The following is a 14,862-nucleotide window of genomic DNA, read 5'->3' on the forward strand; positions in this document are numbered from 1 at the left end:
ATATTAATGGTTATTATTATGGATTTTAAATGGGCTGATTAATGGGCTTTACAGTGAGTAATTGATTGGATCAATTCTTCCATATCATGTGATGTGTGGATGTTAAATGTGCTGTGACCATGGGCCATAAGCACTTGGCCATGATGATTCGTAAGTGGCTCTTGCGCATACAATGGTTGAATGCACATCATTGCCATGGTGCCCCATAAGGTCATTGGATGACCCCTTACTTTCATGGTGGGCCCCACAACCCTGAAAAGGGATGCGTTCGGAAACCCTAGCCGATTTGGGACACCATAAATCTGACTTTATGAAAGTTCGTGGGAGCCACTCTGGTTTGACCTAAATTAGCACGATGATGGGTCCTTCAATTATGAGGAAACGCAGCATAAAATTGGGCTATCCATTTGCTATTGGGTCTGTTAGAGTGTTTCACAAGATGATAGGAGCGTCATAGACCGATGTGGGAGGGGCTTCACCAGAAAATGGGAACTTGATGAGACGGAAAAGAACCCTATTTTTGTCCCCTAATTTTCATCTTTTTTTCATTATTTTAACACTTAAATGCACTCATTACTCTTGTATTTCGATTTAGGACAATAAAGAAGGCAATTGGAAGGTAACATGCCAATTCGAGTGATTTTGCACAGTTTCGGCGATAGTGATCTGGCCTAACTCACAATTCCAGACTCCAAATTGGGCAATTCAAGAAGCATTAGGAAATAGAACGAAAGGCCCACAACTTTTATGTTTTGGGTTTTGACTGATTTGGTCCACATCGAGTATGAAACCGGGCCCGAAGTCGGAGCAATGTCATAGCCAGGCCCATTTAACAGCTGAAGCCCAACTCGCAGAAGAACCTGGAAGCAGCCCAAGTAGTAGAGAAGCCCAACTCGGATACAAGAGTCTAGAGTCCTAATTCGAATGTAATCTCCCAAGAGGGAGAGAGTCTTATTAGATCTTAACTTTGAATGTAATCCTATAAGGATAAGAAGGTTGGGGATTAGATAAGAGATAGGATAGGATTAGTTCAAAGAAGATAAGATCAAGACTCCCTAAAGATAAGATTGTTAGACAGTTTTGTATGCCCTTAGCTTCAATCAAAATTGATGTACTTTATGAGTTTATTGTAAATGAATAAAAGTACATATTTGATTCATGTTCCCTTTGTATGTTTCTGTGTAATACCCTTAAACTGGACACTTATTGAAGCTCGTGTTAGTTTAGAAAGTTCACAGCCAGTGGGTCGGTCTGGGGAGACCTATCCTGACAAGGCTGACACTGTGGTGCCATCAAGTCGGTTGAGGTGGCTTGTCTCAGCTACCGGGGTGAGACCCCAGGCACATACAGTGTGGGATTAATTGAATCTTTGAACTGGACCAGATTTTCGGTATTGCCCTGGACCTTGGAGATTGATGGGCAAAACTGGAATGTTACACCCGACCCCTAGACTCGATTATGATACTGCACTAGGTGTCGGATCGGGGTGTCTTTTATGTACCAATTAATGAGATCCTTAGCGGGGGTCAAAACCTGGGTATGTTGGGACAATCCGAGAATTCATATGAGTGGGTGATCATAGTGACAGAATCAGCCCCTTTGTCGAACAAAGGTAATGATCGGGGATGCACTCTCACTATTGGAAACCAAGACTGCCGGCAGCCGATTTCAACCATTGAAATTTGTTTTGCAAAGTATATTTTATATGAGATATAAAAGTATATACATTATGGTTTCTAAAATATTTGCAAAAGGTTTTAATTCTCGGGATCCATATAAGTGGAGAGTGCAACACTATTCCTTGCAGCCGAGGGAGAGGTCCTCTCTTGTCGGGCAGTGTATGATCATTAAGGGCTGAGAGGTTAAGTGTAAAACCATTGAGGATAATACCTGATGGGCTAATCTTGCATCTGCCCACAGTCCCTGGGTGTTACAAGGTGGCTTGGCCCAGGGATCACTTAGGGTAAGTGTTGGGCCCATAGAGCCCATTGGATGGGTTTCAGGGGATGCACTGTCTTTAATAGTGTATTTGACTAGGCCTTGTAACAAAGGCTGGGCCGAACCCATGTGGCTGATATGTAGATCAATGCTTGGGACCCACGCCATACAAGGAAGCCCAACTGGGCAGCAGTTAAGAAGGTTAAGTGAGCACATAAGCTTGATGGGCCTGAAGCCCATTTCGAACTGGGCTATTAATTTAGTTAATTAAAGGGGCGAATTCTGAGATGGATTAGCAGATAGGATAGGGTCTTAATCCTATCCACTCAGAGAGTCCAGATCTGAATGTGATTCAGATCTAGAAACATCCTAATGGGATTAGGATAAAGCTAATCTAATCTGTAGATAAGATAAGGGTTTAACCTTATCACTAGAAGAGAAGGTTGATCCAAATATGATTTGGATAAGCACCTCCTAATGGGATTAGGAGCTGATCTTTTCAAGGTAACAAAAAGAAGGAGGGGGCGACAACCTTTAGAGAGACCAAGGAACACATCAGATCCTCTTCAGTGCTGAAATCAAGAAGAGAGAATTCTGCACCCTGCGAATACTCTCTTGCCGCCTCCCTGCTCTTGCCGCCCTATTTGCCAGTTCGATCTCCAGCTGTGAGAGAAGTCAAGATTGGATCTTGACATCAGTTCTTTGAGAAATGATTGAAAAGGGAAGCTGTGCTCACGTTCCATCCTACCGTTTCTTGTGAAGGACAGAGTTCTTGGGGAAGAACACTATTGATTATGCTCCATCCTGCACTACGCCATCTTCAGTGGGAGCAGTCTTTGGATCCTTCCTTGGGGCGTGAACACCTTCGTTGGGAGATATTACTTCTCCGTATCAGGTATTATTCTCTCCCATTCCTTTTGGCTCAGATCTGGTTCAGTTTAAAGTTCAAGATTGATCCTTGAAAATATGATTTTCTAAATAGGGAATGTAATTCCCAGTTGAAGGGAGAGAAAAAATTTTGAAATTCGCCCCTTATTCCGCAATCTTTGGGCATCCATGGGATGGATCTCTCAACCCTTCAAAGATGATCTCCTAGAAGGAGTTGGAAAACAGCCCTCTCCTTTGGCTATATAAAGAGGTGGGCGAACCAACTCTAGCATCACTCATTCCAAGATCCAAGAGATCATCAAGAGGCCAAGAAGCTCAAGAAGGTAGTTTGGCTATGGAGAAGAAAAGCATGGAGATTGCGCAGATCATGAGTAGCTAAGTTTCCTTTTCTAGTTCAAAGGGTGAGGTTCGATCGTGTCATTGTGAGGTTCTATAGTTACTTTATTTTCTTGCTTTCTAATTCAAGTATTCATTGATTCTTGTGCATATTTTTATTGGATGTTGATGTTAATTAGTTTGACAAACTGAATTAATGTTGATTTTCTTATTGCTATCCATGATTTCGGTGATCCGTAATTGTCACGAATAATGGTATAAGTAGCAATTAGGTTGATATCTTTTTGGGTCAATTGTTCGTGACAGCCTTTGACCAACGTTTTATCATGGTTCAACCTAAAGGAATCGATGGAACAAAATTCAATAATTGCAGCTATCTCAATTATTGTTATTTTGGTTTAACTGTTTTCACAAATCTTAATGCTATCATTGTTTAACATGGAGCACTATCGTACCCAGTTGAGTGGTGATAAGTGTTGATCGAATACTGGGTTTGGTCAACTGAATTAGGAAAACACAAGGTTTATTATGGCTATCCTAGTAAATCTAAGGTTAAATGCTTGAATTGCAAGAATGCTGAATTGTACCTCGGATCGATGACCAATCGATTCAACCCGAACCCTTGAACCAGAATTCAGTAAGACTGATTTTTCTCTTGTTTGTTTAGTTTGTTATTCATTTAATTTTAGTTATTAAATTTTCCCACACAATTACTTTATCCATTCGGCTAAGAGATTACTGATTTGCTCCTTGTGGGATTCAACCTAGTACCACTTTTACTACAAATATTTTATTGTGGGTCTAGTACTAATTTTGAGGGCTTCGACAAACCCGTCAAAGTTTTAGCGCCATTGCCGAGGAGCAACGTTAATTTCTTAGCTATTACCTTCTTTTGTTAATCTTCTTGTTTATAACTCGTGCTTCTCAACGAGGTGAACTTCAATACAACCCCAAAATTGAGAGGACCACCCGTCGTTTAAAGATGGAGGCGAAGCAAAGGAAGGATCATTCACCTAAAAGGGTGAACTCAAATATCGATCTACCCACTTGTGATTTTCCCATCTTCAAAGAAGTAGAAAGAATGGCTGACAGAGAGAGGACATTAAGGGAGTTGGCTGCACCAATTATGAACCAACAGCCTTTATGCATCACGTACCCCACTCTTGAGGTAGCCTTTGAACTCAAATCTGGTTTGATTCAATTATTACCTCTGTTTCATGGTTTCCCAGGTGAGGACCCTCACAAACATCTAAAGGAATTTCATGTCGTCTGTTCAAGCATGAAACCCCACGGTATGACCGAGGACCAGGTAAAACTCATAGCCTTTCCATTTACTTTAAGAGATAAAGCAAAGGATTGGTTGTATATTCTCCCTCCCGGTTTTATACGCGCATGGGATGAAATGAATAGGATATTTTTAGATAAATATTTTCCTGCATCCCGGGCTACGAATATAAGAAAACAAATATGTGGAGTTCGGCAGTTTGGTGGTGAGACATTATATGAATATTGGGAAAGGTTTAAGCAACTTGTTGCTAGTTGTCCCCACCACCAAATTCCTAAACAATTTTTAATCCAATACTTCTATGAAGGGCTTCAGCTCATGGATAGAAGTATGGTCGATGCAGCCAGTGGAGGAGCTCTAGTGAACAAGACACCCGAAGCGGCTAGGGAATTAATTTCCAACATGGCCGAAAATTCACAACAGTTCGGTGCAAGGACAGATGGTCCCATTAGGCATGCAAATGAGGTAAGCCATGTAAATTTAGAAAATCAGATTTCTGACTTAACTACTTTGGTTAGGCAACTAGCTGTAGGACAATTACAAACTGCTAGGGTGATTCCCAAGGCAGCCCCAACGAAAGAATGATCCCTACTCCAATTATTACAATCCCGGGTGGAGAGATCATCCAAATCTAAGCTACGAAAACCTAGGAGGACAACAGCAATATCAGCCCCATTTTTTCAGTTGACAGCCCCAGTTTTCAACACCCATCACAGCGCAAGGCCAACCCCCGAATTCAGGTACGTCATTAGAAGATATAGTTAAGGCTCTAGCTATTAATACTCAGCAATTTCAACAGGAAACAAGAGCAAGCATTCAGAATTTGGGAAACCAAATCAGCCAACTTGTCACTTCCATTAGTAATTTGGAGGCACAGAGCTCCGAGAAACTACCATCATAAACGGTAGTCAACCCCAAGGAAAATGTAAGTGCAGTGGTGCTGAGAAGCGGGAAGGAACTGCAGCTAGAACCCACCTCACCAAGGAAGGCGGAAAAAAGACAAGAAGAAGAAGAGGTACAGGACTCAAACAAAAGCCCCATTAAGGTAGGAGTTGGAGAGAACGTTTTAGCCGTGATCAAGTGGACCTTACCAGAAAAACATGCTGATCCAGGTATGTTCACCCTACCTTGTGTGATTGGAAATAAGCGAATCGAGCATGCCATGCTAGACTTAGGTGCATCTATCAATGTCATGCCATACTCGATTTACTATGCTTTGAGATTAGGTCCTTTAAGGGAAATTAAAGCTGTTATCCAATTAACTTATCATTCTAACACCTACCCAGAAGGGATTGTTGAGAATGTAATGGTGCAGGTTAACGATTTATTTTTCCCAGCTGATTTTTACATTTTGAAGATGGAGGAGGACATGATCGAAGGTTCAGCCCCACTTCTATTAGGCAGGCCATTCATGAAAACGGCCAAGACCAAAATAGATGTGGATGAGGGTACCCTCTCTGTCAAATGTGATGGAGAGACTGTTAAATTTAATATTTTTGAAGCTATGAAGTACCTAATTGAAGACCATTCGATCTATTCGGTTGACACTTTTGATCCAACTGTGTAGGAAATTTTTGAAAAAGATATGAATGAGGAGTTAGAATTGAGTGCACAATTGGATACCAAGGCCCCTATTCCAAATTTGAACCCGCCCATGATTGATGGAAGGGGAGCACACCGAAAGCTGCAACCACGAGAGTTAAAGTAGCAAAGGAGGACATCGAGCATAACGACGTTAAACAATTGTGCTTCTGGGAGGCAACCCATTATGTTTAGTTAATTTGTTATTTTGTTTGGTTTTGTTTTTTGTGTTTAGTAGGAACCCAACAAGACAAACAGGGAAGTACCCCCAAATCCTTCTACTTTATGCATAATCGCATACATTGGGGACAATGTATAACTTTAGTGTGGGGGGATTAGGGAAATCTGATGGAAATTTGAGATACCTTACCTTCTTGAAAGTTTTGCTCCCTGGAAGCATATCCTTGAATGATTTCAACTTATCAAGAATCATGTGCTTAGGCTGAATAGATAAGATAGGATGCAAGCATGACTAACTGAATCTTTCTTGGCTGCATATGGTACCTCATGATTTTAATCGGTCAATAGGAAAGATGCATAAGGGTTTGATTGATTTTCACATAATTATCTTTCAAACATGGGTTGATTATTCTAGAACTTGCTGTGTTAGGCATATAGAGACCACGATCAATGAATTCAGGGATCAGGCAGTGAAGCCCTGTGATTCTTGTGCAAAAAAAAAAATCGTGACTAATGTGAGATGGAGCATAAAATGCACTCACATCTAGAAATGAAAGCAAGTGTGAGATGGAGCATAAAATGGACTCACATCTAGAAAAGAAGGCAAGGGTGAGATGGAGCATAAAATGCACTCACCCTAGAACCCCAACCCCATTCTCACCTTCAGATCCTAGGAATTCACACTAAGTGGTGGAGATGTGATACATAGCAAGCTTATGGCAATAAGCACACCTCGTTTTGATTCAAAGAAAAGTAATTGCATCTGGCTGAATTGGTTTGTTAAAAGCAATGAGCACCCGTGCAGTCCAAGGAGTTTCGGCCCTGGAAGGCTTGTCTCCTTGACTATCGATTTAACTTGGGACCATGAGGATTGGTGATTTGCGATCACTCTTGGACAAGAAAAAGGGGAGAAAGAGATGAAAAGGGAAAGGTTATCAAGTCTGAACTAAAGCATGCGATGAACTAGGTCTCATGTAGAGAAAAAGAAATATTGAAAATCAGTAGTTGGTTTCTTTTGTGTTATTTGAGTTTTTGCCTTGCCCAAGGACGAGCAAAGTTTAAGTGTGGGGGGATTTGATGAGACAAAAAAGAACCCTATTTTTGTCCCCTAATTTTTATCTTTTTTTCATTATTTTAACACTTAAATGCACTCATTACTCTTGTATTTCGATTCAGGGCAATAAAGAAGGCAATTGGAAGGAAACATGCCAATTCGAGTGATTTTGCACAATTTTGGCGATAGTCAGTGATCCAGGCCTAACTCACAATTCTGGACTCCGAATTGGGCAATTCAAGAAGCATTAGGAAGAAGAACGAAAGGCCCACAACTTTTATGTTTTGGGCTTTGACTGATTCGGTCTACATCGAGTACGAAACTGGGCCCGAAGTCGGAGTAACGTCACAGTCAGGCCCATTTAACAGCTGAAGCCCAACTCGTAGAAGAACCTGGAAGCAGCCCAAGTAGCAGAGAAGCCCAACTCGGATACAAATGTCTAGAGTCCTAATTCGAATGTAATCTCCCAAGAGGGAGAGAGTCTTATTAGATCTAAACTTTGAATGTAATCCTATAAGGATAAGAAGGTTGGGGATTAGATAAGAGATAGGATAGGATTAGTTCAAAGAAGATAAGATCAAGACTCCCTAAAGATAAGATGATCTCCTAGAAGGAGTTGGAAAAAAACCATCTCCTTTGGCTATATAAAGAGGGGGGCGAACCAGCTCTAGCATCACTCATTCCAAGATCCAAGAGATCATCAAGAGGTCAAGAAGCTCAAGAAGGTAGTTCGGTTATGGAGAAGAAAAGCATGGAGATTGCGCAGATCATGAGTAGCTAAGCTTCCTTTTCTGGTTCAAGGGGGGAGGTTCGATCGTGTCATTGTGAGGTTCTGTAGTTACTTTATTTTCTTGCTTTCTAATTCAAGTATTCATTGATTCTTGTGCATATTTTTATTGGATGTTGATGTTAATTAGTTTGACAAACTGAATTAATGTTGATTTTCCTATTGCTATCCATGATTTCGGTGATTCGTAATTGTCACGAATAATGGTATAAGTAGCAATTAGGTTGATATCTTTTTGGGTCAATTGTTCATGACAGCCTTTGACCAACGTTTTATCATGGTTCAACCTAAAGGAATCAATGGAACAAAATTCAATAATTGCAGCTATCTCAATTATTGTTATTTTGGTTTAACTATTTTCACAAATCTTAATGATATCATTGTTTAACATGGAACGCTATCGTACCTAGTTGAGTGGTGATAAGTGTTGATCGAATGCTGGGTTTAGTCAACTGAATTAGGAAAACACAAGGTTTATTATGGCTATCCTAGTAAATCTAAGGTTAAATGCTTGAATTGCAAGAATGCTGAATTGTACCTAGGATCGATGGCCAATCGATTCAACCCGAACCCTTGAACCAGAATTTGGTAAGACTGATTTTTCTCTTGTTTGTTTAGTTTGTTATTCATTTAATTTTAGTTATTAAAATTTCCCACACAATTACTTTATCCATTCGGCTAAGAGATTACTGATTTGCTCCCTGTGGGATTCGACCTAGTACCACGTTTACTACAAATATTTTATTGTGGGTCTAGTACTAATTTTGAGGGCTTCGACAAACCCGTCAAAACTCTCTCACGGTACCTTGGCGTAACCTGAACATGATGGGTGAGCACTCACTGGACAGAAAGGTTTTCCTGAAAACGGCTCTAAATCTTGTCTGACAGAGACCAAAGGGAAACTCATATGATGAGTGGATGTGATCCATCACAAAAAGGTAGTGGGGTTATGCAGTTGAAATAGTTGACTCCCCGCACCCTATGTGATTTCCCACATTTCTAGAGACATTTCGTCATCTCCGTCACTGAGATAGGAGGAAAATCTCAGAGATGAATAAATGGAAATGAAACATAGATTAAAAGTCGTATCTATGTAGATAACATGAATCAAACTAAGGTTGTGGACTAACGTTTTGTTGTTTTATCAGAAAATGGAAACCGGACAATTTGCTAAGTTGTTTGACAACAACAAGTTTAAGGACCCAAACTATGCAGACTGGTACAAAAAACTTATGTTGGTCCTGACTTCATAAAAACTAGATAAGGTGGCAAAGAATCCTGCACCAGATCGTCCAGGAGATAAGGCTTCAGAAGCCCACAGGAGGGAATACCAAGAATGAGAGGAGAAAAGCTCGTTAGCCCACTGCTATATCATAGCCTCTTTGGATAATCTGATATAGATGCAGTTGGATCATATCGAATTCGCCAAGGACATATTGGATAGTCTGAAGCAGTTCATGACCGTGCAGATGACCAAGGGGCAGCAAGTTCATGACCATTGTCTTCGGATGATGGGTTACATTAACGAGCTGGAGGCCCTTGCGTCCGGGCTGGATATGGTCACATAGATAGAAATCTGTGTGACCACTTTCAGCTTAGGGATCTCCTCCAGCCACCGCCACCTTGCTGCATAGTTTGAACTCCATTGAAGGGAGAATCAAGAAATCTGTTCTTGATATCAGTCTTTGCTGAAAGGTTGATTTGGTTCGGTGCTCTAAGCCTCCAACGAGTTCTTGTGAAGAGTTTGGTATGTGAGACGTACATTGTTGGTTCTACCCCACCATCGCTGTGTCATTTTCAGTGGGAGCAGATCTTGGATCTTTCTTTGGGCGTGAACATCGACGTTGGGAGATTTTGATTCTCCGTATCAGGCATAACCTCCCTTGATCTTTGGTTCAGATCTGGTCTGGTTTGGTTCAAGTATATCCTTGAATATTTGATTCTAAAATAAGGGAATGTGATTCCTAGTTAGAAGAAAAGTAGGAAATTTTAAAATTCACCCACCCATTCCACAACCTTTTTGGCGTCCATACGATGGATCCTACCATTCTTTCAAATGGTCACGAGTTGAAACTATACAATGAATGATGCATGCAACTTCTATTAGATTAGAATGTGATCCTTTGTATTTGAAATCAATGAATCATGTTATGTTCCTTTTGTACATATTATCAATCTTGAATGAACAAATTATACAATTTTTCTTTCTACAATTATGTGTTTACCATCTGATTTGTGTTACTAACCATACCCCAACAACCCCAAGAAGGCCTTAGCGACCTCAGAAGCAATGCCATATTTCCTAGCAACCTTAGGAGCGGTGCCATATTCCCTAGCAACCCCAGGAGCGATGCCATATTCCCTAGCAACCCTAGGAAGGCCCTAGCAATTCCAAGAGTGATGTTATATTCCCTGGCAACCCTGGGAAGGCCCTGGCAACCCCAAGTGCAATGACAAATCCCCTAGCAACTCCTGGAAGGTCTTGGCAACCCCAAGTGCGATGACATATTCCCTAACAATCCTAGGCATGATGACATATACCATGGAAAATCCAAGAAGGCCTTGGTAATCCCAAATGCAATGACATACCTTGGCAAAAGAAAGCCCTTGACAACTCCAAGTATGATGGAATATAACATCACTTAGTATCCCCAAGTGTGATGGCATAACCCGTCAAGCTGCAATAGACTAAAAAGAATGGTAGGATCTATAAGTGCAAGTAGAAACAAAGCTAATTGTAAGCCTGGGTGACTCCAGGTAGTAACAAAATAGAACCCGCCATGATCAAATACTTTTGCACAATCAATTGCCACAACTAAGCAAACAATTATACTCTGTGTGAAGATGTCTAGCCCAAACCCAAAATTACTTTACACCTCATGATCAGCGCACATTTTTGGTTATTGCAAAAAAAAAATGGCATTATGACACCTTGCAGAATTACACATGAGAAGGTCTTCTAATCTTTAGAGTTACCTAATCGCCATCAATGCCTGACAAGCATTACAGTTTTATGGGTTGATAGTCAATGGTTCTACTAGCAATATGTTCAGCCCAATATTACCCATGAAGGCAGAACCTCATCACATACAGCCCAAGAGGGCAACAACCATCATAGATTCAAAAAAAAGAAAATAGCCAAAATACACAAAATATGAATATCATCCCTTTTCATTAAGCAAGATATTTCTTTACAACAGATAAGTACAAATATTTTATTCCTTAAACCACTCATCCCTCATCGAAGATATCTTCTCCAAGCTCTGCCACTACGCATGGATTTCTGAAATTTCTTTCTCCTCTTCCTCAAGTTGTGCTATAACTACCCGCTGACGAGCAACCTCATTAAGTAGAGCATCCAACTTCTCTCAAGCCTTGGTGGCTCACACCTGGACAACCTTCAAGCGCTTGCAAAAATCATCAGAAGTTTGCATAGTAAGTGGTTTAGACTCCTTATAACCCGCTTTCCAGATAACATGCACCAGGAGAACTACCCTCTCCTCAATTCGATCCATCTTGAAGACTAGTGAAGCAAATAACGCACATGTCCTCATCCAATGGGCAAACAAAGACCACGAGAGCTCATATCAATTGGGACATGATGTGGCTCATTGTGACACTAGCAAGTGCACTAGCCGTTCAAGTAGTAAAGTAGTGAATAGAGTATCGTTCCCACGAGGATTTAGGAAACAACTACCAATACTAAATTGGTCAATTCTTATTTGATCAACAACACAGTATAACTTTATTCAAAAACTAAAATCCTAAGCTAAAATCTACCTAAAACATTGGCTTAAATGCCTTCAAATCAAGTTAGAAGAGTAAGCAATAAAACCCAATTTCAAGATTTAGCAATCAATCAACTTGAGTTATTTGAATACGCCATGATTAAGCCTTGGTTTGGTGAAACCCCAAGGTCATGAACAACCTCTCTCAAGTGCATTTTCATCCTATGCATGAGTGACGGTTCTTCTATCTCTAGAAAGAATCTAATCATTCATGCATGCATTTTTTCAAACACATCTAAGGCATCAATTCAAATTTGAATTGATCACCAACTGAATTGTGCATGTTATCTTTAACCTTGCATGCAATTTAGTTCTTGAATAGTAGATCTGAATTCCTAGAGTCTTTCTCAAGCACTCTAAGAATTCCAAGCTTTATATCAAATCGTCTAATCTGAAAATTTGAGATCTGAATTCTCTTTCAAGCAATTCAAATCTTGCAAATCACAGATCTGAGAATTTAGATCTGAGTTTTGAAAGATTAATTGGTTGATCTGATCTACAATTAACCTCTATTCAAGAAGCTTCAAGAACAAATCACATCCATTCGAATGAACAAAAAGAAATTTGTTACTTGATCTGAAATTTTACAAACTTAATTACATCAAGAAAGAATGGAAGAGGGAGAGAAAGAAATTTACATCAAAGGAAGCTGAATTCAAATCAAAGAAAAATTGAAACTAAAAAGAAATTAATTACATTAGATCTCTGAATCAAAATCCCCAATTTTGAACGTACCTTCTCTTCTTGCTAGTTTGAACTCTTTTAGCCCTTCTCCTTCTCCTTCTTGCACCTAGCTCTTCTTCTCTCTTCTTCTCTTCAAAGTGTTCGAACCCCAAGGAGTGGGAGAGCCTTGATATCAAACAATTGAACACTTCTCCCCCCCTCTAGAGGCCTCCAGATTTTCGAGGGACCTCTTGCCCCTTCTTGAAGCCTCTAGAATGGGGTGTATTACACCCCCTTTGAACCTTCTAGAGTGCTCTCTTAAGAACCTTCTAAGGGTTGCCGCCCCTAGCTCCTTTGGGCTGCTATTTGGGCTACAATTAAACTCATTCTTAGCACATGTTAACTATACTCTAGGTTGTTCTTTGGGCTGAGAATGGGTCTCCTCTTGCTGGGCCGAAATTTTCTCCTTGCTAGGCTTCTTCCCTTAGGTTTTCCCAAGGAATTAACTTGCACTACTTGGGCCAAATTATGCTCTCTTGCTTCCATGGCTGAATTGGGTTGAATTTGGTAATTTTTGGCATTCATTTCTTACATTTTGCCTTTTTTTCTTGAATTCATTACCCCTGAAATCTTTCTTGTCATTAAGCTAAATTAGGGCAAAATTGAATAAAACCGACATAAGACTCCATGCAAAAACCTCGACAATTATAGATAAACTGTATGTTCATCAAGATATAATGAAGTTCATCAGACCCGTTATCGTGTTCAAAGGCACTATCATGACCGCTAGCGGGAAATCACCAATTGGTAACCACCCTTTCTGAATGATTAGTGATACGGTTTTGGCCATAGCGCATGATACAATAAACTGCTCGTGCTTACAAACCCCCTGAACAACGACATAATCAGTCACTAAGAAACCAATAGGCACGAGCTCCTGCCTCTTGTAATAGTCTTTTAACTCCTAGCACACCACTGCAAGTTCTTCAGCAAGTGATAAATGTTTCAACTATGGAGCTATTTCAATCTCCACTTGATCTTGTTAGATAGTATATGCCCTTAGCTCCAATCAGATTGATGTACAGATACATTTATTGTAAATGAATAAATGTATATTATTATTTTATGTTGACTTTGGTATGTTTCTATGAATTTACCCCTTAAACTGGACACTTATGAGACTCGTGTTAGTTTAGAATGTTCTTAACCATTGGATAGACTTGGGGAGTTTATCTTGCCAAGGCTGACACTGATAGGTTGTCAAAAATGTTGGGGCAGATTGTCTCAATTTCTAATGGTAGACACGAAGCACATGTAATGTGTGTTTAGTTGAAACACTGAAGCCAAACCATTTTCCAACTATTCCTTAGACCTTAGAGATTGATGGGCAAAATTGAAAAGTTATGCATAACCCCTACACTTGATTATGGTACTGCATTGGGTGTTGGTTTGGACTATCTTTGATATGCTAATCAATGAGATCTTTATGGGTCAAAGCCTATGTATGTTGGGGTAGTCTATAAATTCACTTAAGTGGGTGATCATAGTGATAGGATCGGCCCCTTTGTTGGACAAAGTGAATGATCGGGAATGCACTCTCTCTGATGGAAACCTAAACTACCGGCAGTAGATTTCAACCATGTTTAAGATTTGGTTTTGCAAAATATATATACATACATATATATATATATTACATTTTAAGAAAAGTGTTTGCAAAAGGTTTTAATTTCCGGGATTCATCTAAGCAGAGAGTGTGACACTGTATCTTGTAGTCAAGGGAGAGGTCCTTCTCTGTATATATATATATATATTACATTTTAAGAAAAGTGTTTGCAAAAGGTTTTAATTTCCTGGATCCATCTAAGCAGAGAGTGTGACATCGCATCTTGCAGTCAAAGGAGAGGTTCTTCTTTGTCGGGCAGTGTTAGACCATTGTAGGCCGAGAGGTTAAGTGTAAGAGACCATTAAGGGCTGATTACATGATGGGTTTTATCTTACTTAAGTCCATTATCCTTGGGTCTTCATAGGATGGCTTGATTCAATGATCATTTAAATGTAAATGTTGGGCCCATTTTGAGACCATATTGATGTGCTCAAGGATTCATTGCATTTAGTAGTGAATTTGGCTAAGCTTTTTCACAAAGGCTGGGCCAAACCCATGTGGGCTTATGTGAGGTCATTATGGGGTCCCATGCCATACAAATCAAACCTAAATTGGCCAAGCAATACTCTTTGGTCGTGAGCCATATAGCTGATGGGCACAAGGCCTATAATTAATTTGATTAATTAAGATGGGGCGAATCTGGGTTTGGAAATGGGTATGGAGCACCCATTCTCTTAAAAGGATAAGATTTATCTCTTG

The sequence above is a fragment of the Nelumbo lutea genome, chromosome 3 (assembly GCF_056320005.1).
Source record: "Nelumbo lutea isolate HS-2025 chromosome 3, American lotus-T2T, whole genome shotgun sequence".
Classification (NCBI taxonomy): Eukaryota; Viridiplantae; Streptophyta; class Magnoliopsida; order Proteales; family Nelumbonaceae; genus Nelumbo; species Nelumbo lutea.